Source organism: Vombatus ursinus, unplaced genomic scaffold, assembly GCF_900497805.2.
Source record: "Vombatus ursinus unplaced genomic scaffold, bare-nosed wombat genome assembly UNPS02014810.1, whole genome shotgun sequence".
NCBI classification, from domain to species: Eukaryota; Metazoa; Chordata; class Mammalia; order Diprotodontia; family Vombatidae; genus Vombatus; species Vombatus ursinus.
In genome coordinates this window covers 17797054-17822374 of record NW_020954588.1, presented here as the reverse complement: position 1 = coordinate 17822374, position 25321 = coordinate 17797054, and the positions used below count along the sequence as shown (strand labels likewise).

The 25321-nt window shown below is 36.2% G+C and overlaps 1 protein-coding gene across 8 annotated transcripts in view; it reads left to right on the top strand.

Annotated features, from left to right (window-relative positions):
- Positions 1–25321, top strand: part of ATP11B (ATPase phospholipid transporting 11B (putative)) — a 144019-nt gene that overhangs the window by 4561 nt on the left and 114137 nt on the right. The gene's annotated exons all lie outside the window — the stretch shown is intronic.

The following is a 25321-nucleotide window of genomic DNA, read 5'->3' as shown; positions in this document are numbered from 1 at the left end:
ATTGCTCTATCCACTGCACCACCTAGCTGCACCCTACATGCTCTCTTCTTAATGTTGCTTTGGAGGTTTGTTAAATAAAAAATGCAACAACCTTTTTTTTTAAACTGTTTCAAATGGTTTTCAGTGACTGGAAGTCTGTAATCCATTTGTGTGTATGTAGTTTTGCTGTATTGTGGATATTAGGTAACTGGCTGATTGCTAGGTGGTTAACAGTTTAGTATGCCTAAACATTATCTGAGACTTTCATTTGTTAACATGAATAGTTTCATTTTTGAAAGTTTTCAGGTCCTCTGAATGTATTTTTGTTTTGTTCAGTCATTTCTTAGTCCTGTCGAATTCTTCATGACCCCATTAAGGGTTTTCTTGGCAGAAATACTTGAATGGTTTGCCATTTCCTTCTCCAGGAACTGAGGCAAACAGGGAGTCACACAGCTAGCAAGTTTCTAAGGCTGAGTTTGAACTTAGGACATCCTGACTCCAGGCCCAGTGCTCTATCCACTTTGCCACCTAGCTGCCTCTAGTATGAGGATACAAATGCAAAAAGCAAATACAGCCTGTCCTCAAGGTGTCTGGGGTCACACCCTGTCATCCAGAAACGGTGACTAAGTTGATACGGTTCATCCCTCCCCAACTGGAGAGTAAAGACGGGGGGTGGTGAGGTACTGGAGGTGGGGGGAGGTAAGGACTAGTTTGTTGGTGAGGCTATGGAAAAGGTAAGTGGAGAAGGAGTCCAGAGTGACGTAGTAAAACATGAAAAACACAAAGCTGGCATTTGTTCTTCACAGAGGTGGCACAAAAGGAGTTAAAATGTGTTCACTGTAGTATTGCTGGTGTAAAAATAAGTGTTATTGTCAGGCTCTTCCCCAAGTATGCATTTTTATTATCCTTTACACTGGATTAAGAGAATAAGAAGTAAATGAGGGGGGTACAACTTTACTGCTTGTGGATTTAGTGACTGAGTTTGTGGTTGGGCCATTCTAGGGGAAAGTAACACATTAAAAGGTTAAGTGAATACAGAAGATTGAGGAAGTACTTTTCATTGTTCCTCCTAGAGACTACAAGTTTTGCTATGGAAAAGATAATTCCCCATAGTTTTTCAAGGTAGAAGTAGTCTTCCAGTATTTTTTTATTGACAAGTTCTAGAAGAGAGATTCTTGACTTTTGTATGTGTGGCATGAATACTTTTGACAGTCCAGTGAAACCTGTGGACTCCTTCTTAGAATAATGTTTTTAAATGCATAAAATAAAATACATAAGATTAAAAAGGGAACAAATTATATTGAAATATATATAGGCAGGTAGAGATGCAACTTTTTTTTAAAAGATGCAACTTTTGAGAGGGACATTTTATTATGTTTCATGTTAAGCAAAATTGCCTCTTTGTTTATATTTTTATTTTTATATATTAATATATTACACATATTTTAATATACTATATTATATATAATATATCATATATAATTAATATATTATGTATATTTTACTTCAAATCACATTGTAAAAATACATTTCTGCATTGTTAGTAAAATAAATTGGACAAATGTGAGTGCCTAGGAAAGAAGCCAAGCTTCCTTTTCAGTTTGTGCTGTGTTAGAAGACTAAATGCAGGCCTCCTTCTTTGAGAGTACAAGACCTGAGAGCCTTCCTTCCTTGGTGTTATCTTCTCCAATCTCTCACACTGTTTCTGTTTTGGAGAAAGTGACACGGGGCAAAGTTGGTTTGAGAGGGGTTTCTTCAGTGGCAGCCTTGTTGGAGAGTGATTGTATCACTTTTTTGGGGGTGGTTTGAATTTAGGAATTATGTTTTAGACTGGATCTTTTGAATTCTTCCTTTCCTTTAAGGTGTTGTTCTGATGTTGAGGTATATTCCCTAAAATTCCTAGGATCAATAAGTAGAAATTCTCAAGCTAGATGTTTTCCAAGTGTTAGCACTACCAGTCCTGTTACTGTTAAGTATTTTTCTGGGGTCTCATAGCAACATACGGATAGATGGCCTTTGGCATAAGCAGATTTGGAAAATTGGTGCTGGAGACTTTTGATCTTACCTTCTGCATTTTTCTACAATTGCTTATCCCATGGACAGTAACCCTGCTAGCTCCCAAGAGGTAGAAGACTGCCTGGGGCCATGCCACTACTCTGGTATAGGCCCTCATGACCTCATAACTAGATCACTACAATAGCCTGTTGATTGGTCTTCCTACTTCAAGGCTTTGCCAGCTCTAGTTTATTCTCCACACAGCTGTCAAATTGATCTTCTTAAAGCAGTAGTTTGATCATGCCAGTCACTCCACCCTCCCATTGGAGAAACTCCAATGGCTTTCTCTTACCTCTGGGATTAAATACAAAATCTTTTGTTGGATACCTTCTTGCATTTTCAGTCTTCCTAGACTTTACTGCCTTGCAAATACTCTGTGATCCAGTGACCCTGACCTCTTTGCTGTTCCTGGAACAAAATTCTCCCTCTGTGGCATTGTCACTGGCAGTTGGCTGTGCCTAAAATTCTCTCCGACCTCCTCTCCGTCTCCTGGCTTCCCTGGCTTTCTTCAAGTCTCATCAAAAGCCTCTCTCTCTGCAAGAAGGCTTTCCCAGTCCTCTTTAATCTTAGGGTCTTTCTTTTTGAGATTATTTCCAATTTATCCTATATAGATCTTGTTAGTACATAGTTGTTGGCATTTGTCTTCCTCTTCATTAGACTGTTCTATGAGAGCAGGCATGTCTTTGGATTTAGTTAACAATTAGGTAATAGATAAATAGCCGTATGATTTGTTTGCTATGCCTGCCACCTATTTCAGGCAGATTCCACAATTGTCTAAAAGCTTTGGTTAATTATTTGCTTAGGGCTTGCATTTTCCACATGTGAAAACTTCCATCAGGAAAATATTCATATCTGAATCTAGTTTTTACCCCCCAGTTCTTATTTTCCTCTAGACTTTGAGACATCAAGATTTATTCCCTTTATGATTTGTTTCATTTTGAGTGAATCCTCAATAGCTCCCTTGAATTCTAGTTTAGTTTGTTGTCCTAAAATTCCTAAGAATGCTTGTTTTTGAATAATCAGTTTTATAAGAAACTATTTCAAGAGGCTTATCTTTAAAGCAAGCTTTCAGGTTAGACACTTTCATATGTGTAATCATAACTAGCCCAGTAAGTTTTCCCCCAGTGAAATAAATGAGGCATGCATTTAGTCTCTATTATTTCTTTGGACTGGAAAGCAATCTAGAGGAGACTCTTTGACCTCGGTACATATCTGAGAGGAAACCAAAATGATGAAATTTTGATGTTAGTAATATAAAAGGAGATAAGTTTAATTTTTTATCATGTGCTTTTAGTTGCTGAATTATCTTCAAATGTTTTAATTATAAAAGTATCCTATATAACATTGAACATTGGATTACATTCTTTTCTAAAAATAGATTTTTGTTTAAAATTTGTTTTTACATTGACTAGATTTCCTTAATATTCCTCCTCCTCTCTTCTAGAGAACCATCCCATATAACAAAGAATTAAAAAAAAAAGATAGAGGAAGAGAAGAAAAATTCATTAAAATCAAATGACATGTACCCCCCAGTCTGATTTTTTGTGCAGTGTTCCACACCTGAGGACACCCCAGTGGAACGCAATGTCTTCTCAGATCTCTTCTTTGGAGTAAAATTTGTTTTTTTTATAATTTTGCATCATTAATTTTTAATTGTTTTTGGTGATCATTCTTTCCATTTACTTTGTTGAAATAGTATATGTTGTTTTCCTGGCTCTATTTTATTCATTTTGTATCGGTTTATATACTTCATGTATCTCCATGCTTCCTTATAGTCAGTTATACTGTTAGCTATTTCCCATCAGTTGTAGTGCTTGACTCTACCATTATTTTCTCGACCTTCTCCCACCCTTTCCCTGTAAGTTCATTCTCTGGAAACTCATCATGACTGAGATTGCTTCAGCTTTGGTAGTCACACTTCTTCAGTACCTTCAGTTTCCTAGGTCCATCTGATTGGAGGGCTGGGGGCTGGAACAAAACACTCTTACCCTAATCTCTCCTCAAAGAGGGCTCAGAAGGTCAGCCAGCTCTACCTTACCCATCAGTTGCACTGCTTTGTTTTAACTCACTGATATCATGCCTTGTGCTGGTACTTTCAAATCCTTTGGAGGACTGAGGGGAGGGGAGGAGAGGGGAGGGGAAGGGAGGGCCCTCTGGCCCACCCCTACCCCCGACCTGCCTGTTTTTCTACAGGCATTAACTGTTCCTGTCTTTTGTCATCTTTGTTCATTTGCTGAGTATGAGGTGAAAGAAACTTCAGGGTTGTTTTGATTTGCATTTTTCTTACTAGTGACTTGGAGCATTCTCTTATGGCTGTTTGCAAACTTCTTTTGAGAAATGTTTGTTCATAACCTTTTACCTCTTGTCTGTTGGAGAATGACTTTTGATCTTATGTAGTTCTCTTACTTGTCTGTGTATCTTAGATACAAACTTATCAGAGATATTTAATATAAAGTTTTTTTCCCAGTCAACCACTTCTCTATTTATTTTAGGTACATTAATTTTGTTTGTGCAAAAGCATTTCAATTTTATGTAATCAAATTTATCTATTTTATCTTTGTTAATTTCCTTACTCCCTCATTTGGTTAAGAATTCTTCCACTACTAGTATTTGTGAAAGTTATATGATCTGTTTCTTTTCAAAATATTGTATCTTTAATATTAAGGTTACATGCTCATTTTTAATTTATGGTGTGAGATAATCAGTCTAAGCCTAATTTCGTCCAAACTGCTTTCCAGTTTTGCCAGGAGTTCTTATCAGATAGGCAGTTCCTTACTAAGTTATGTTTTTGAATTTATTAGACACTAGGTTATTGAGTTCCCTTATTTCTGATTTTCCCTTACCTAGACTATCAGCTTTTCTATTTTTTAAACTAGTGCCAAGGAGTTTTGATTATTGCTGCTTTTATGATATAGTTTAAAATGTGGAAATGCTATTCCTCTTTCATTCCTACCTTTTTTCAAAATTTTCCTTGATATTCTTGATCTTTTGTTGCTTCAAATAAATTTTATTTTTGTTCTATTTAACTTTATAAAATATCCTCTTTATGGTTCAATTTGTATACCATAGCATTAAATCCATTTTTGGTAGCATTGACATTTTTATTATATTGTCATGATTTCTTAAATGAATTGCTTTAGTCTGATAGTATTTTATTTAAAATTTTTGCATCACCCTTCTCTTAATGATATTGTTCTGTAGTTCTCCTTTTTTTGATATGTCTTTCTCCGACTGAGGTATTAGGATTATATTTCTCATAAAAGGAGTTTGGAAGAGTCCTTTTTTCCCCTCAATTTTTGAGAATAATTTTTGTAGTATTGTCATTAATTATTCTTTACTTATTTAATAGTTGGCTTAAATTCTTGTTTTGGTTTACCTGCGTAGTTGTCATTCAAAACTTAGATCACAGTTTAGATTTTATGAAAGGAAATTATTTAAGAACATTGTTAAGTCAGAGAGGGTCTAGAAGAGAACAGCCAGCACAGTGAAAGGTCTGGAGTTCATGCCAGATGAGGATTGATTGAAAGATATTTAGATTAGAGAATAGATCAATAAAAGGTCACATAAAAGCAGTCTGTAAGCGTTTTGAAGAACTCTTAAATGAAAAAGAGAATTTAATGTTTGACCCTGGGGAACAGAATCAGGGGTAAAGAGTAGATGGTGAAAAAGAACAAATTTTAGTTTTTGCATAAAAAATTAATAATTAAAGTTGTCCTACTTCAAAAAGTAGTAGGTTCCCCCTCACTTGGTGATGGTGGTGTCAAGGGGATTGTAGTTCAGTTACAAATTGAGATAGCCTGTGAGGTCTCTTACCTTTCTGTAATTTGAAGATCTGTTAAGTAGAATCTTTGTGTACAAGTTGAAAGAAGGACACTCATAGAATAAAGACAAAAAAATAAAATGACTAATGAATATCCATTGCTGTCATCCATTTCATCACTCTAAATTTTTCAGAAGGAATGAAAACAAGATAGACTTTATGACTAGCCTGTGCTATTATATGAAGCCAATTAAATGGTAGGGATTAAGAGATTACTCTTCTTCAAGACCCACATTGTATGCTCATATTTGTATCTCAGATTCTGAGCAGAGTGGACGTTCTTCCATTGTTGACTGCTACTTCTTTACCTGAAAACTTAAGAGAGAAGAAATCATGTAGTGGATATTTTGAATGAAATTAATCCCTTACAACAGAAGGGAGTGAAAGCAGGAATAGTTCAGTATCTTTCAAGTAGCGTATGTTTTGTGCACATCATTAAAAAAAAAAAAAGAACTTGAACATTTATTGTTGGGCCAAAGAGTTGGGCCAGGAAGTTTTAGTTTCACAAATGTGACAGCAAGAGTCACTTTGTTGTTTATAACTGTTGAGCGAACATAGTGTTATGGAGGCCCAGTCACTCCCAACTCTTTTTATGAATATATATTTTGTATCTTATAATTTCTGTTTAATATACTGTCTTCATGCGCTTGGCCAAAATTGAACCCTAAAGCTTAGGTATAGCAAAATATACTTCCAGTTATGTTTTCCCTGTCCCTTGTGCCAGTTCCAGAAATTTGCTCTACTGTCTTTTTTTTTTCCTCCATTTTTTCCTACTTTTCTTTTCCTTCCTCCTTTCCTCGCTTCTTTCATCCTTTCTTCCCTCCTCTCCCCTCCCCTCCTCTTCTCTCCCTTCCTGGAGCATATCAACCTGTTAATCTTAAAATTGTGAAGTTTCTAAAAGTTACCATTTGATCACTTTTTGAACATTTTGTACTTTGGCTTTTATTGCCAGGTGGCAAATTCACTGAATCTTTGTATTAACAATGTCTTTCAAATACTCCTTCTCCCCTTCAGGCCCAAGGTCCCCTATAGCCCTCTGCTGCTTGGTGACCATAGTCCAGTAACTTCACTTCAGCAAGCCTTTGTTTCTTTCTCTAGGACAGGAGGTGGCCGGGCTGCATTGGTGGTCAGCCCAACCACCAGTGATTGTCTTCTTTTGGGAAGCCCTTTCTAACTCCAGAAATGCACTAGAGTTTTTATATACTGCCTTTGGAAGCCATGGGTTGTGATTTCTTTGCTACCTAGTTATTTGTACTACATTGAAGAAGTAACTATATGAACAAGCTAGCCTTTCATTTTATATAGGCAGTTCTCAGTTTACTACGCGGTTATGTTCAAGTTCAAGAGAACTAGATTTGAATTCCAGTTCTGCCGTTTCTTACCTGTGTAACTTTGGGCAAGTCACCTGTGCTCTCTGGTCTTAAGTTTCCTCATCTGTAAAATAAGAGTTTTAAACAAGGTGAACTCTAATGCCCCTTCTAACTGTAACACTATTTAGAATTTCTTGTAGAAACAGTATTTTATAGGTAGTTAGGTTCCTAGTACAGCTTATAAGAACCTATTTAATTTAATGTACTTGGCCCTATACTAATAGGATTATAGAACCTATTACATAATAAAGGTCTCTCTGACTGCATTTTCCCATTAAAAAAACAACAACAAAATCTGACATGCCAGGAACATATCTTTCCCCTACATTCTATTGCTGTCTTGGCACCTGGATCAGGAACTTACTTTACCTACATGTTAGATAGTAGGAATAGATAGTCCCTCTGGTTCAAGTCACCAAAGATGACTCCTGTGTCTTAGAGTTAAACTGTCAGTTCATCCATTAATTGTACAAGAGAATTATGTTCCATCCCAATATTGCTCTCAAAGTTGGTGGTTGCTAGTGGTAGTTGATTTCATTTCTCATATTTAAATTGTCAGATATAAAGATACAAAAGAAAAAAATGCTGTTATTTCATTGGGCAAACTTTGTTTAAAATTTTTTTTTATCCTGAAATTAAACACCAAATAAAATGAGAATTTCCACCTACGAAATAGAATAGAAAAAAGAGGATTTCCTGTCTCCATGAATTTGTTACATATACTTTGATTTTCCTTTTTAAGTATTGAACACGTGACTTTCGAAGTTATCCTGCTTTTCCGTATTTCCTTTTGGACTTCCTTTTGTTCTCTTCTATATGATTTTTTTGTTTGTTTTTAATGCATCAGTGACCCTCTTTTTTATTTTTATTTGATGGGCAATCTTATCACTAGGTCCCTCCTCCTTCACCCCTCTCCTCCTTTAAAAGTAAATAAAATCCTTGTAACAAATTTCCACTTTGGCATGTGTGAAAATATATGTCAAATCTGCAGTTTGAGTCCATTTCTAGGATTGTGGTTGGTCATTGCATCAATGATAGTTAAATGTGTCACAATTTGTTTAGCCACTGCCCTATTGATAGATACTGCTCTTAATTTCCAGTTCTTTGCTATAACAAAAAGAGCTGATGTAAATATTTTTGTACGTATGGGTCCTTTTCCTCTCATTTTGATTTCTTTGAGGTATTGGCCTATGGTACTATCTCTGGGTCAAAGAAATATGCACCATTTAGTGGCTTGTGGGGCATAGTTCCAGTTTCATTACTTTGTTACTGATTTTGTACAGGGAAATACAAGAATGTTAAAAATGTAGAAAATTGTTTGATTTATAGCTTTCTTTTTCTGATTATTATTTTATATTTTCTCTGCTGTTTATTTAAAACTTGCCAGGTTTCATACCAGGCCTCATTTTGTTTTTATTGCTTACTGAGCTATTCACTGGAAAATTTTCCAAATAATCTTTCACACAGCCATATTTCATAGCATGTCATCTCAGAGACATTTTTGCAATGATGTATTGATATGTCACCTAATTGTTCAGCACTGCAAGTTTCATGTTCCTTTTAAATAGACACACCATCTAATTGTAGTATTGACTAGTCTATATTCTCTATCCCTTCCACAGGAATGAGATACGAATTTCAGTTATTTTCATTATATCCATTGTATTTGCTCCCCAGAGAATCTATTCAGCATACTGGAGATCTTTTTCTAGGTCTCTTTATTTTGAGGGTATGAATAGAGCATTTAAGCCTTCCATCAGGTTTCCCTTATGTCACATGCCACACAACTGGTCCACCTCTTTTTTAGATGTACATTTTCTTCTTGGCATTTCCCATGTCAGTATATTTAACTGGCCCCAGAACCCAAGCTATGCACACACAAGAGAGCAGGCTGATGGCAAGGTAGCCTGGGTGCACAGCTGGAAAGAATGTGAACCAGTGAGGTATAGGGCCAGATGCATGTAGTAGGTTAAGTGGGCTAGTTTGCATTCAGTCACCAAGGCAAGGCTTCTGGGTTCCAGGGTGTGGATTCCAAAGAGGAGTGGATTAACCTGCTCATTCACCTTCACATCCTTTCCAGCTGTGCACCCAGGCTACCTTGCCATGTGCCTGCTGTCTTATATGGTCCCTTCACCCTTTACACTAGGTGTAATGAGCAAATCAGTACTACCATTGTTTCTGGAAATGTCTATCATGTATATCAGCTTACCATCCCTATGACTCCCTAGACCAAAACTCCCTTCCCAAATCAGCACCCCTATCTGTGTTTTCTTTTCTTATCAGAATTTAGGCAAGGATTGTTTCTGTTTTTGTATTTGTGTCTCCAGCAAATAGTACAGTGCTTGGTATATGGTACATACTTAATAATCGTTTTTCTTTAATTCGTTCATTTATTCATACCATTTCTCAAATGAAGAAAATATGCTGCAGCTTCCCTCCCCCTACCCACGTGCCATTGCCCTTTGTGTCACTTGCAGCTTCCCTTCCTCCTGTTAAGGATTGTTAAGGGGTCCCTTGAACTTGTCTTTTTGAGTTGCCATATTTTCTAGAAACACCAGACCCAGAGTATGCAGGAGGTCCTCCTCATGTGTCAAGGACAAAGCTCCCCCTGAGCTGACGTAATTTGTTGTTTGCACTCCAAACTGGACTCCCTGTGTGTCCTTGAGAGTCAAGACAGGCGCCGGTCAGTCTGCACTACACTGGGAAACTGCTTGTGCAGCCAGGACCTTTGTAGATAAGCAGACCCTCCTATCTTCATGGTGTGGTGGCAGCTCCCAAGGGAGAAGAATGTGGCATTTGCCATCACCTTGCTTCTCCCATTTGAGAGGGATTTTGTCCTTTTCTTACCTTTACTGCATCTGTCCCCCTCTACTCCTTTTGTTATACTGTCATCAATATGCAGACTTCTGTATGGATTGTGAACTCTATGGGTTCCACGTGCATATTCATTTCTCTTATAATAAACCTAGTTTTCATGTAAGTTTCGTGAAGTTATAATTACTTGTTGATACTCCAGATTATTTATTTTAAATTTTGTCTCCCTTTCACTGGCCTCCCCACACCCATTGAACAACAAAAAAAGAGAAAACAAAACCTTCATGACAAACATGCAAAAGCAAATTCCCATCATTGGCTGTATGCAAAAATGTATCTCATTTTAGATTTTAAGTCCATCACCTCTTTCACACAAAGTAGGTAGAATGATTCTTCTTCAGGCCTCTGGACTTGGTTCATTTGCCATTTTAATTCCCTAGAGATTATAGTATTCCAAGATGGGCAAACATATTGCATCATGGGGAGAGCATTTGTCTTGAAAAAGTACATCTTCCCACTGTGGAGCAGCTTAGGATCTTTAAAAATATAGTGCTATTTCTCAAAATAAAATTCCACCCTACTCCCTTCCTCCTATTCCATTTTAGGTTCAACTTATTGTCTATTTATAGTGCTTGTCCTAAATATATTTAATGTCATTCTAACTCAATGCAATGGCCATATGCATGTTATGATCTGGGCCGTAAGCGTTTTTCATTCATTTAGTTTTCCTATATAGATTGTTAGACTGATTTCCTTTAAGTAATCATGGATCTTATTAAGTAAGCCATGAGTTGATCTTTGGCTTAATATCATCCACAGATAGAAATCTCTGGAGGATTTCTTCCATAGGTGCTATATAAATGCTTATCTATTTCCCCCCTTTGCTGTGTATAAAATCTTTCTTTCATTTGGATTTTGCATATGACATTCCTTCATTACAGTGTTAAACAGATTTGAAAAATGCTTATATCCCTCTTTTATGCTGTGTTTAATTTAATCTTTCAAAAGTCTGATTGTTAATTGATTGATTGGTCATCAGTCCTATCAGTACCTGTTAGCTGCATTTGTCAGGGAATCTTTTATCATTTTAACATAGGTATGAGTGACTCTTTGTTGGAAAAGAGCTATTAGACTCTGTTTTCCTCAGAGTCAAATGTGTTTTTGCAATTTATGAAGTGATAAACATAATGATTTTCTTGGGTTTGTGTGATCTGCTTTAGAATCGCGTTTTGAAAGCCTACATGTTCTTTCTCATGTTTTCATCAAGGATTATTCTTAAAGAGTTTATAAAGATGAGAAAGTAGACATGGATTGATAGTAATTAATATTTCCTTGGTTGCCTTTTTGGAGTATTAATATCATTTATGACTTTTTCCATCCCTCTTTTGTGTCTTCTCTTCCCTGGGATCTAAATGATTCATTAATGCATTCAGTATTAATAAAAGTAAATTCTCGGAATTATAATTCCATAGCAAAGGCAGGGTATTAAAGGGTCTGTCTTTTTGTGTAGTCATGTTGCAGTCTTCTGAAACAAGCTTCTCTAGTTCCTGAAATGGGTTTTTCTATAGGAAGGAAAATAATTTTTGACTTATTATAGAGCTAACGTCTGTCCATAGAACTGTAACCAAATTCATGTATTTCTGTAATTTGTCATGGACCTGCTTAGCAACCTTGAAAACCTTCTCTGCTGCTTTTGTTGCTTCTGTTGCTTCAGGACTTCAGGAAAAGCCAGAAAACTTTCCTTTATCCATCCACCTCCTCACCAAGTTACTAGGTACAAGATTTGCCAACTTTATCTTTGATTATCCAGTTCCCACATAGATGTCTGACTAAAGAATGGTACTGAAGGATCTGGACTGAAACTGGGGCTTATTTGCAGAGGCCTTGATCTTTCCTAGTGCTTAGTCTCTTCATGGTCCTTAAATGTAAAAATCCCAGGTTTATCCAAATCTGAACCCATGCTCTTAGAATTTGGTCACATTTGAGCTATCCACAGGGTAAGACAAGCAACCATTCACTTTATATCATTGTTGTCTTCTAAAATGCTTCCTTTTTATTAGTAAAGTACCTTAGTGCTTGGCTTTCCAGTTCCAACCAGGAACATTGGCTAGTACATAGTAAGCATTGGAACAAATGTCAATTTGATTGACAAAGGCCACTTCCAAGTCCATCGTTGGTTCATAGGAATCTCTGTTCTAGCAATTTTAAATCCTTTGAAATTGTATTACATATTTTCGAGTTAGAGCCACCAGAAAAGTACAAAAGTAATATTACTTTGGGAGCTCATATGTGCTGGTTTCAGATTTCTTCCATCAGAGTAAGTAGCAGCAAGGTTTTCTTAATTCATGGCAGTCTTCCTTTCAGAAAAGCCAACGTTTGTAAGATTGATTACTATGAATTTGTAATTGTCTGGGAAGTGGCTCCCTCCCATCATTAATCTGGAAAGCCATTATTCCTATTTTTGAATAACATTAGCCATGTCAAGGAACAATAAAAGAAATTATTAGGAAGACTCTTGCTGGCTCTCCTTTTACCAGGTAGATTTCACTATACCTAAAATTTACACACTTCTCTTTTTCCTTTTTAAATGTCTCGTAATAAACCATTGTTATGAAAAATTTTCATTGATTGACCTTTTAAAAATCAAACTGATAACTTCTGCTTTTAACAGGGATTTGAGATTACTATTACAAATCACAAAATCTTGTTATTGATTATTGTTTTGGCTTTGGAGCACGTTTCCATAACTAGATATTTTTCTAATCTAAATTGGAAGTATCACTTAGAAATTTGCCACTCTGTAGCTCTTCAATATTTGCAGCAATGTTTTAGAATTTTTTGGCCGGTCTGTAGTTTGCAGAGTAGGCTATGTTCTGCTGTGTCTTGAGTGCAGTGATTTCCCCATCCAGGAGTAAAGTATTGTATATATTGTAAGCAAGCTCAGTAATATGACTTCTGTTTGTGTTAATTATGCTAGCAACAATTACTATGCAGCAAAAGCTATGTGAATGAACTCAAAGTTTAAACAATCAGATTTATCTAAGAAATTATTCATCATGACCAAGTGGGATTTATACTAGGGATACAAGATTGGTTCAACTTTAAGAAAACAATCGTAAATAATCATATTAGAGATGAAAACATCCAAAACTGTATAATTATCTCAGTAGATACAGAAAAAACCTTTGACAAAATACAATACTCTTTTATGCTAAAAACTCTACAAAAGTATAGGCACAGAGGCACCTTTTCTCAATATCATAAAAAGCATCTATCTGAAACCAAACATCAACATCATATGCAATGAAAATACACTAGAACCTTTTCCAATAAATACGGGAGTAGGAGTAAAGTAAGTATGCCCACTTTCCCCAATGTTATTTGATATAATTCTGGAAATGTTAGCAACAGCAGTAAGACAAGAGAAAGAAATTAAAGGAATAAAGATAAAGAGGAGGTAAAAATACCCCTCTTTAGTGATATGATAGTTTACTTGGAAAATCTGGGGAATCAGCAATTAATAGCTTCAGTAAAGTTGCAAGCTATGAAATAAATCCTTAAAAAACATAATTTCTATATAATAATAACAAAATTCAAAAAATAATTAAAGACTCGGAAATTCTATTTCAAATAACTACAAAATATATAAAATATCTGGGGAATGACTTTCTGAAGCACACAAAAGACTTGTATAGATTCAATTATAAAGTAGTCCTTTAAAAAAATAAAGAACAACTTCAATAGCTAGAGGGGTCTTTGGTGCTTATGGTTAGGCTGTGTCAATATAATAAAAATTGACAATAATGTCAAAGTTGCTCTACACTTTTAATGTTATACCAATTAAATTACAAAGGGGATACCATACAGAACTTGATAAAATAATAATTCATTTGAAAAAACAAAAGACCTAAAGCAGTCCTGTACAACATACAGCCCACAGGCCGCAAGTTGTGCAGGCCTGATCTAGAGTATCAAGGGAAAGGATAAAAAGAAGTAGGGACAAAGTGGGAATAACACTCCAGACCTCTAACTAATCATAAAACAGCAACATCAAAACCATATGGTATAGGTTAAAGAATAGAGAGATAGATCAATGGAATTAGACAAGGGGGATTCAGAACCAATAAATAATCCGGTGTTTATTAAAGTTGAAAACATAAATTACCTAGGAAAAAACTCTTTACCTGGTAAAAACTCCTGGGAAAACTGAAAAATGTTCTGGAAGAAATTAGGCTTAGACGAACACCTTATACCATATTCCACAGTACATTTTAAATGGATATGCAACCTTTGTATACATATTGTATGCCTGTGAAACCTGGACAATATACCAGCACCATGCCAGGAAACTGAATCGCTTCCATTTGAGTTGTCTTAGGAAGATTCTGAAGATCACCTGGCAGGATAAGGTACCAGACACTGAGGTCCTTTCTCGAACTAAACTGCCAAGCATTCATATTCTGCTTCAGAGAGTGTAACTCTGATGGGCTGGTTATGTTGTCTGAATGTAAATTGTATGCTTGCCAAAAGACTCACACAGGGCAAGCGTTCACATAGTGGTCAGAAGAAGGTCTCAAGAACTTTGGAATTGATTGTGTTAAGTAGGAGACATTGGCACAAGACCACTCACTATGGCATGCCCTTATCAGAGAAGGTATTGTGCTCAGTGAGCAAAGCAGAATTGAAAAAGCTCAAGGGAAACTCAAGATACGCAAACTTAGAGAACCCATCCCAAAGATTCACACAGACTATTTGTTCCTGACTTGTGGTAAAACATTCCGAGCTCGTATTGGTCTGATAAGCCATAGTTGGACACACTAAAACTTGACTCTAGCATAATGATGTCATTTTGGTCCTATTCAAAAATGAAGGACAACAACCACAACAGCAAATGTGTGTGTGTGTGTGTGTGTGTGTGTGTGTGTGTATACATATATATATATATATATATATGTATGTATATTTAAACTAATTGCTATTCCTCAATATGGTCAAAGGATATGAACAAATAGTTCTCAAAAGAAGAACTATAGAGTATCCACAACCACTTGAAAGAATGTTCCAAATTACTACTAATAAGATAAATGCAAATTAAAACAACTCTGAGGTTTCACCTTGTACCCTGCAAATGGGCAAAAATGGTATCATTCAAAGTTGAAGGAGTTGTTGAAGGATAGGCACACTAATACTTCATTGGCAGAACTATGAAAGTGTACAGCTGTTTTGGAAAGGAACTTGAATTATGCAAATAAAGTGACTAAAAAAGTCCATCCCCATTGAACTCTCCATTACTGGGCACATGAGAGTACTCCCCCAGCCTACCCCTTCATGAAGGCAGATGGGTTATAGGTATTACACATTGCACATGTTTTTGTGCTTTTGCAATATATGGATTAGTTGTGCTGATATTTTTTACCCCTCTAAAGAATATTGTTTGTCATATGGGATGGCTCTCTTGGAGGGGGAGGGAGAAGAATACTTGGGATAATTATAGTGATAAACAGAAAATAGCGATTAAAACATTTTTAAAAAACCATATAGTTTTGTACTTGAAAGTGCTGAGATATATAGGCTTACAAGATTTTGGATTTGGAAAGGGCCCTAAAGGTAATCTAATCCAGACTCCTTCCTGATACAGAAAATCTTTTTATAACGTCTGTATAGGGCCCCTATTCCCAATCTGTCTTGATTGATTGAAGGAGCTAAGAGAAGAAAATGTTCCTTGTTATCCTTTTTGTTGTTTGTTGTTCTTGTGTCTTTTCAGGAGTTAGTGTTACTTCGAATTTCTATTAGAATGCTTACATATTTTATTAATCTTGACATGATTTTTCTGACAAGTCTGGATTAAGCATTTAACTACATAATAAAAATAGCTAGCATTTATATAGCATTTTATGTACAGTAACCCACTTGAAACTTCCAACAGCCCTGTGTGAGGTAGGTGCTATTACTACTCCTATTTTACAGATGAGGAAACTGAAAAGTTCCAAGGGCCCCGTACTTAATCAATGTCAGAGATACTGTTTGAACTCAGGTCTTGTTGACTCTAAGTTCAGCACTTTTTCCAGGGTACTTTCTAGTGGCCTCAGTGTTTCAGTAGACTAACTGATTCTATACTCTCCGATATATAATACTTAGAACTGATATTTAAAAATATAGTTCTGGAAATGCTAGAAACATCAAAAAGACAAGAAAGAAATTAAAAGAATAAAGATAAAAAGGAGGTAAAAATATTCCTCTTTGGTGCTTATCCTCTTTAGCACTTAGTCATTCTCTGATTGCTTTATGTATTGGATTTTTTTTCCCCAGTAAACTAAAGTCCTAAACTAAATCTTTGAAGGTAGGACCTTTCTTTATATATGGCCATTAACAAATTCTCCAGGAAAAAAGTTCCTTTTTTAACAGGTTTTTGTTGTTTTTTAGAAGTATATGAAACCAAAGCTTCCTGTGTGCATTAACAAGACAAAAGTATCTCCTTTGCACAACTTAGGTTTGAACCCTGCCCCAACGACCTGCCTTTACTCAGGCTGCCCTCTCTTCCTTTTCCAGTGTCTGGTGCCCACTTGTTAACTTCTGCATTCCTCTTGAAAAACAAAGAAGGGGTGTAGAGACATCCTGGCATGTTAGACCTTATAATATGTTTAAGTTCAGTTTCCTCATTTTACAGATGAAGAAAATGAGGCTCAGAAGCTAAGTAGTTTGCCCAAGCTTGGATTTAATAGTTAAAATTATTGATTTGATTTCTTACACTTTAGTGTGAACGAGTTGGGTGGGTTAAACTCAACTATCATTTGTAGTTAAACGTTTGTGTCTCCAGTTGTGGAATCAAAGGCTTTATTTTCCTGTTAAAGGACTTTAAGACACACCTTAGACTTGTTCTTGTTTCTAAAAGTAAATGATTTTAGGGTGAATGGGGAGAGAGGGAAAATAGGGAAATTAGAAAGGACTTTTCTTTGTCAGCACTGCTGTCTTTTTTCCCCTCAGACTTCCATACTGGAACATGGGGGATACAGCTGTTGGAATCCTATTCTCAAAAGCCACTAGAGATGGATAAATCTGTTTTCCTGTAACCACCATATTCTTTGAGTTGTCACCTTGCTACTACAGGTTCCTTTGGTGACTCTGACCCTCTTCTTTCTCTCCCTTCTTTGCCTGATAAGACTGCTGTTTCCCTGCCTCTTCCTCTTTCCCAAGATCTATGTTTTCTAGAGTATTTGACTTTAACATATAAGGATTGCTTTTATACTCTTAAGTCCCCTTTTCTTGCATCCTAAAATACATTCCTGTGGCTTCTATATATTTTTATCTTTTGTTAATGAAGTTTCAGACAAAGAAATGTCACTGGAATAAATCCTAGAGTGTGTCTTCTTTGAGGACAGAGACCATTTCATTTTTGTGTTTGTATCTCTGAGCAAAAATGTAAAACATAGAAGTAGATATTTTATTCTAGAGTCATTATGGAGCCACTCACGCTTCTTGAGCACAGGAGTGACATTGTCAGATTTATATTTTAGGAATATCACTTTGGACATTGTTGAGGCTAGATTGGAGACAGGAGAGAATGGATGCAAAGAGGCTATAGCAGCCATCTAGGAAGAGAGATGATGAAGGCTCTGTGATTAGAGAGAAAAGAGAGAGACTTGGGAGATCTTGAGGGGGTAGAATTGGTAAAACTTGACAACTGATTGAGTGTGGGAGATGAATGAGAGTAAAGGGTTAATCCTGACTTCTAGGTTGAAGACTTGGCTGTCTAGAAGAATGGTGGTAGCCTTGACAGAAATAGGAGTAAGTTTAAGGAGAAAGGTAATGAGTTCCTTTTGTCTATTATTATTTTGCACCCAATCTATTAGATGTCAGGAAAACTCATATTTTTTTCTGGAAACATCTAAGGAAAGAAACAGATCATACCATCCAGTAACTGTAACTCAATATATGTAATTTTAACTCATATATTCTCCTACTTTTCCAAATGGAAGTAGGGTTATCTGAGATAAAAACTGAGGAGATCAAAGGTGATGAAATGTACATCATTATATATTATTGTACTTTTTATTGAACAGAAATTTTTTGGCTCAGTAACAGCACCCTTTCAAAATGCTACAGCATTTTAATAATCTAACAATTTTTAAAAATCAAGTAGGAATTTGTTTTAATTTACTTCAAAAATATTTGTTTTGAGAGTTTTAGGATATCTTTTTAAATAGTTTGATCAACTTTGAGAAGTCATGAAACAAGAATTATAAATAGCTGGTCTAGAGCCACCCAGTAGAGAATGCATCATTGATTAGTGAATCATTGTCATTAAAGGGAATGCTTCAAGGAACATGATAATTCTCCCTTTCCTTACTCCTTGCCCTAATGAACTCCAGGTCTGGAATTTTACCCTTTAAAATTCCATATTGTTTGTAGTGGTCCTTGTCTTTAGAAATAGTGATTTTTTTAGCTATGACTAAGATATTGCTCAATAATCCTTTTATTTCCTAACTTGAGATTTATGAAATGACAAATATCTCAACCAGACATGCTCTGGATCAGGATTATCAAATGTTATTTTAAAATCTTCCTCTCATAGTCCTCAGATTATTTACCTTTTCCTTTCATTCCCTATTTTATTCATCCCTATTCTGTCCAACCCTGCCCCAAAATGTTTTTATCCTCTTGGGAAGAAAGTGAAATAAAATGTTTTTGTCCACTTCAGATACTTCTGGGTTTCCAACTAAGTTTTGTGAGTGAAATAGTTATGAGAGGAAAGGATGAGTGGATTGAGAGATGTGGTCTGCCATTGTTAACCACGAGGTAATAGAAAAAGAACAAAACAGTGATGAAGGATGTGTTAACATGGTTGCAGAAAAAGGATGTTGTGCAAGTGAGTCTACTGCCAGTACAAGCTTCAGTATCTGCACCTTCCTCAGAACTTTACTGTGAACCTTAGAAGTGAACTTCCTGTGAACCCCAGTTTGAGAAACATGTTGTAAGTGAAAACATTGCTTCTCAACCTTTTCAGAATTGTACTGTATTATCATCAATTTGACTTAATAACAATGGTCCCCCTCCCCCAAAGCCTTGCCTTGGCATATCGTTTTTTTTTTTAAGTGAATTAATTTTAACTGGGTTTGAGACTCTTTTTGGAGGTGATTTGTGACAATATAAAGAAGAAATTCCTAACCAATAATTGTCCTTTCCTTTAATTCCCCCTCTGGTTAAGAATGCTGTACATGTTATCAGTTATCTCATGGAATATTTTTTAAAAAGTCATGAAAGAAAACCTTATCTAACATAGTTTCTTACCCCCTGGAAAATGATGATATGATGATTTTGAAATCAAGCTTGCAGTGATAAGACATTTCATCTCCAAAAGTGTTGGGAACCCCCTGTCTATATGAGTTATAGCCAGGTTGGGAATCACTTGAAATCCCAAAAATTAAATCAAATTCTTAAATTTTATTAATGATTATTACATTGAAAAGCATATTTTTTCTATGATTTAGAACAGTGGTGTTAAACTCAAATAGAAATCTGTAGCTGTATATTGACTTAGAAAACCACAAATCAATATTATCTATGTTGCAATTTTATTTATTGTGTTAAAGATTTCCCAATTGCATTTTAATCTGGTGTGAAGCCTTCAGAGTTTTACACTGCAAGTTTGATGCCTCAGGTTTAGAATTTAGTGATATAGTCATTCTGGAAGCACTAGAGGAAACTGATATACCTTTCAATCCAGAGTGTTTTATTTCATCATTTCCTTAGAGCTTCCCAGAGGCCCTGTAAAAGGGGTTCCTTTTAGTATCATTCTCCTCAGTCTAACGACAGGGAGGTAGAACCTCAGAGAGGCTAGAGGCTAGCCCAGGGCCACAAGGCTCGTCAGAGGCACCATGTTTGTAGCCGGGTGCTTGGGTTCAGATCCTGCCTGCACTACTTTCTTGTGTGACCTTCACCTCTCTGGGCTTCATGTTCACAGCTGTAACCCTGGATGTTGAACACCATCCTTAAGTTCCCATCCAACTCTAAATCTATGATTCTCAGATCTCTCTGACACAGAGTTCAGCATTTCAGCAAGCTCAGTCCCAAAAGAAATAATACAATCTCATCTTTAATCAGTCAGTAAGTCAGTAAACATTTATTAAGTGCCTTCTACATTTCAGGCACTGGCCTAAGGCTAAGACAGTCCCTGCTCTCAAGAAGTTCACAGTGTAATGGGGGAGACAACATGCAAATTACTATGTACAAACAGAAGGAAGGCACTAGAATTAAGAAGGTTCTGGAAAGACTTTTTGTAGAAGATGGAATTTTAACTTGGACTTGAATGAAGGTAAGGAAGCCAGGAGATAGAGATAAGGAGGGAGAGTATTCCAGGCATGGAGAACAGCCAGTGAAAATGCCTTGAGTTGGGAGATGGCCTGTGTTGTTCAAGAAATAACAGGGAGGCCAGTGCCACTGGATCATAGAGTATGTGGTGGTGGGTGTTAATTTTTTCTCTTATTTTTTTCTCAATTATATGTAAAAAAATTTTTTAACATTTTTTTAAAATTTTGAATTCCAAATTCTCTTTTTCCCCTCCCCCTTCTTGAGAAAAGAAGCAATTTGATATAGATTATACATATGCAGTCATGCAGAACATATCACCATATTAGCCATGTTGCCAAAGAAAACACAGACCAAAAAAACAAAATAAATAAGTAAAAAAAGTGCTTTCATCTGCATTCAGTCTCCATCAATTCTTTCTCTGGAGATGGATAGCATTTTTTATTGTAAGTCCTTCAGAAATGTCTTGGATCATTGTATTGCTGGGAACGGTTAAGTTATTCACAATTGATCATTGTACAATATTGCTGATACTGTGTACAGTGTTCTCCTGGTTCTGCTCACTTCACTTTGCATCAATTCATATAAATCTTCCCAGGTTTTTCTGACAATATCCTGCTTGTCATTTTTTTTAATTAATTAGTTTATTTTTAGTTTTCAGCATTCGGTTCTGTAAGATTTTGAGTTCTGAATTTTTTCCCCTTTCCCTTCCCTCCCCCCTCACCAAGATGGCATGAAATCTGTCATTTCTTATAGCACAGTAGTATTCCATTGCAATCATATGCTACAACTAAGGTCTCCCCTAATTGATGGGCATTGAGGGTGTTAATTGTAAGAAGACTGGAAAAGTAGAGTAGTGGCAGGTTCTAAAGGCCTTTGGATGCCAAACAGAAGCTTTCATATTTGATGCTGGAGGTGATAGGGAGCCACTGGAGTCTGGTGAGTAGGAGGGTGAAATGGTCAGACCTGTACTAGATCCTGTACAAAGGATCACTTTGACAGATAAGTGGATGATGGAGTGTCATGGAAAGAGACATGTGTCGGGGAGACCAGTTAGCAGACTGTTGCTTCCAAGCCCAGGTATATGAGGTGATTAAGGCCTGCACCTGGGTGATGGCAGTGTTAGATGAAAAAAAGGGAGTGTATACAAGCAGCATTATGAAAGTAAAATTAATAGGACTTTGTAGGAGATTGGATATAAAGATTGAGAGAAAGTGGGGAGTTTAGGAGGAGACTGGGAGGGTGATGGTAGCCTTGACAGTAATAGGAAAGTTCAAAAGAGGAGAGGGTTTGGGGGGAAAGATAAATGAGTTCAGTTTTGGACATGTTGGATTTTAAATGTCTTAAACTTGGACATCCAGTTTGAGATGTCCAGTAGGCAGTTGGAGATGTGAAACTGGAGATCAGGAGAGAGGTTAAGGATGGATAAATAGATTTAAGAATCATTATAGAACTGATAATTGAATCCATGGAAGCTGATGAGATCACAAAGTGTAATAATATAGAGTGACAGAAGAGGGCCCAAGACATCCCTAGTTATTGGGTGTGACTGATGCAGTAAGATCCAGCAAAGGAACTGAGAAGGAGCAGTTAGATAGGAGAACTAGGAGAGAGTAGTATGTCACCAAAATCTAGAAAGAAGAAAGTATCAAGAAGAAGGTGATTGACATTGTCAACTGTCTTTAGATTTAGCAATTAGGTCATTGACTGTGTTGGAGAAAGCAGTTTCCATTGAATGATGGATTTGAAAGCCAGGCTACAGAGAATTAAGAAGAAAGTGAGAGGAAAGAAAGTTGAGGTATTGATTTTAGATGGCCCTCTCAAATAAGATGAGAGAGAGAGATGGAACAATAGCTCAGAGGGATGATGGATCAAATGAGTTGTTTGTTTGTTTGTTGTTTTTAGCTAGGGGAGACTTAGGTGTACATACAAGCAATAGAGAAGCAGCAGTAGACAGAAAGATTGAAGATAAATGAGAGTGGAGATAATAGAAGGGACAATCTATTGGAGAAGATGAGATGAAATTGGGTCACTCATACATGTAAAGGGATTTGATTTGGTAATAAGAAAGATGTGAGATGAGATAAAGTAGGAGACAGTGTTAGAGGGATGTGAGATGAGGAGGGGAAGGAGAGGGAGCTTTCAGTGAATGACCTCCCTTTGCAGAGAAATATGAGGCACAGTTCTTAGATGAGATGGTGGAGGATAGAGAGCTATGGGAGTTTTGATGAGATGAAAATGCCTGGAAAAGCCACTGTAAGTGAGTGGGATGATGAGTTGGGTTAGTGAGATGTAAAAGGATTGTCTTGCTGCGGTGAGGACCCAGTTGAGTTTACATAATATAAACTTGTAGTGAATCCGTTCTGCATTGTTTTGTGACTTTCTCCATCTTTGTTCAGTAGCATCTGAGGAGAAGCAATGGTGGGAGTAATCTAGGACTGAGCTTTGGGTAGGACAAGATCCTAGATAGGATGAGGGAGCAAGGTACTTCAGGGGAGCAGACAGTGTAGAATTGAACTAGTTCACCAAGGAGTCAAGTAGGGAAGAGAGGAGAGTATAACTACTGCAGGGATTGATGACCCGGGAAAGAACGGAGGGATTGAGGGGTTGGAAGGACAGGCTGAACCCGTGATTGTTTGAAGTGTCTGAAGACACTCGTCCAAGTCTAGTGCGCCCTCTTACTTTAAAAATTAAAACTCATTACTTAAGTAGTTCAACTTGATCTTCTATCTCATTCAGGTACTCCAGCAGTGTAACTCAAAACACACCTGCCTATACACCATGTGTGACTCTTACTCATCTTTTAGAAGGTTGTGTGGCCTTGCTGAGGACCTGCCTCTTGGTTTCTTGATGTTTCAGGGATACTTGTGGAGCATGTATATAATATATACATGTATATAATGTAAATATTAGCATGTATATAATAACATTATCTGTCACTTCAGGCTTGGCCTGTCTTTTTTTCCCAAGTCATATACCTCTCCAAAGACATCCTTAACATTACTTCCGCACAGTTCTTTATTTGTAATGTGTTATAACTTGTTCACACTCATTTTGTTGCTCTCTTGTTTGCTTTTTTGGAAACTTTCAAGTTTAATTCTTTGAAAACTGGCATTCTACAATTTGTAGTCATACAACATCACTGGAAGAATATAATTATTTTTTAAAAATTGACGTTTGTATCAAGGAGCAGGTTGGGGGTCATTAAAAACGTTATATGATTTTTGAAAAGCAGTTAATTCTGCCCATCATTCTTCCACTGATCAACTCTGGGCCTAATTCATTTGTTTATAGCAAGGGTTCTCAGCAACTGCATTTCAATATAATCAACTTCCTTTATAATCATATGTATTTTATTGTATGCCTTTAAATACATGATTCTGAGAAGGGGTCCATAGGTTTCACCAGATTTCACAAGAAATCCATGCCACAAAAAAAAAGTAAGAACCCAAGATTTGTTGTGTCCATCCAGTTTTGGCAATAAGCAAGTGTTTAATAGATACTTGTTGACTGACTTAATCAACAAGCCTTTATTAAGCATCTAACAAATCCTAGGCACTGGAACTATGAAAACAAAATTAGAACAGCCCAAGATATGTGTCAGCAGACAAGCTCTATAGTTTGGCCACGCAACTGTATCTGTCTGGACAATAGTTATTCTTCATCCACTTGATTTTTTATAGAAATAGTCAAGCCAAATACTTGACTAAATATGGATCTCATTTATGAGGCCCTGCAGTGTTTGGGGGCTTTATGTAGTCAGGCCAACGCCTTCAGCAAACAGAAATGTCTGGAGTAGAGGTGTCAAATATGTGGCTGGCAGATGGTACATTAAAATGTATTTGAGAAATATTTAACACAATGAAAATACTGTAGAACGTAGATAATGTTAATGTTATTTTCTAAGTCAATATGAGGCCTGTAGGGATCCATTTGACACCACTGGTCTGGAGGACCTCACCATCTTTAGGGAATCTTTAATTTAAGACTTTCTGTTAGATATATCCTCCATGATGGTGGCAGATAGCTTCTTATACATGCCACTTGATATTAATGATCAGAGAGTTGTTAAAGTATTCTGTTTTCTCCTTCAGGGAATCTTGGATGATTTTTGAAATGTGTTAGGAAACACTCTGGAGAGATTTTAAGATGGTGTTTTGCTCTATTGAATAAAATATTTTTTTGTAGTGCACAAATATTGTAGGATCTTGTATTCTCTGTGTTTTCAGTCAACTATGGGACCATAAAAATGTCAGTTGTAGAGTGTTTTCAAAAGCCTGCTTGTTCCCTTTTCAGACCTTAATCAAAGGTTCCTGCAATGTGTATATAAATTCCTCTGATTTCAAATCTACATATTGTTAATAACATTCTACTACATATGAATGGCTTAAAATTGTGAAGAAGTAATAGTAGACCTAACAAAAATCCCATTGGTTTTGACCTGTATTTAGAAAGAGTTTATGCCCTGGGCTCTTAATTGGTTATTGGGGAGGAAGAGATGGTTTATTTTATTTTATTTTATTTTATTTTTTTTAAAATAGCAAGCTCCATGTTAAAGCCATTTAATATATAAGTTTTCATAGTTGGTTTTTTTGTAAAACTATTTAGATAAAATATTGAGCATTTTTATAACTTCTTAATAGTCTGTGATTCAACCTGTAATTTCCATCCATATTAAAAATACCAATTAATGTAAATACTTTGTTATAAGAACTATTGGTACAATTTCAGTTTTATTAGAGAAACGTTTACATAGTTATCACAATTCTCAGAAACTCCTCTGAGGGGCTGCATTCATAGGGAATATGTTAAAACCAATATTTGTAATGCTTCCTTTCACAGCTATGACAACCCTGTTAACATAAAAGGTCCTTGTCATACTTATTGCTTAAATTAAAACTCTTATACACTTTGATAAATTATGAACATGAGTCCCCAAAGTGGTTAATTTTAGCACAAATCCCTAAATGATATTAGG